A 575-nucleotide genomic window follows, 5' to 3' on the forward strand; every position below is an offset into this window, starting at 1 on the left:
ACGGGGGGGGGGGGGGGGGGGGGGGGGGGGGGGGGGGGGGGGGGGGTGGAACAAGCTGTACTTAGACCTGCTGGGCTAACTTCTTTATTTTGACTGATAGTAAAGGTGTCACTATGAAGACTTGCCAGACAAGAAAAGTGTGAGTAACCATGCTTTTCTTTGATTGCTTTAGCAAAGAGAAGAGACGGAACACACACACACACACACACACACTTTCCTGATGTGGCCTGAGAGAAGGTTTGCTCGTCATAAAGACAGAGAGGAAATGAACTACTATGTCCTTTCTTTTGAGCCAGGTTTGAATTAAGGAATCAGTTATCTAACCAGTAACTAATCCAACTAACCTTTCTTATCACAGAGTTTTTAAGACAATTTTAATTCTTGTATGACATGAAATCAGCAAGGTATTAATTCACAGAATTAGTCTTGTATACCACCTACACTACCATCGACTGACTGACAGAAATCTCTGTACCCTTCACCATTGTGAACCTGTATAATCAGTAATTGGCAGTATTTATGATACATTAATTTAAAATACGTATTTTAATTCATTTTTACTTTGCAAAATAGGA

This window comes from Micropterus dolomieu, linkage group LG07 (assembly GCF_021292245.1).
Source record: "Micropterus dolomieu isolate WLL.071019.BEF.003 ecotype Adirondacks linkage group LG07, ASM2129224v1, whole genome shotgun sequence".
NCBI lineage: Eukaryota > Metazoa > Chordata > Actinopteri > Centrarchiformes > Centrarchidae > Micropterus > Micropterus dolomieu.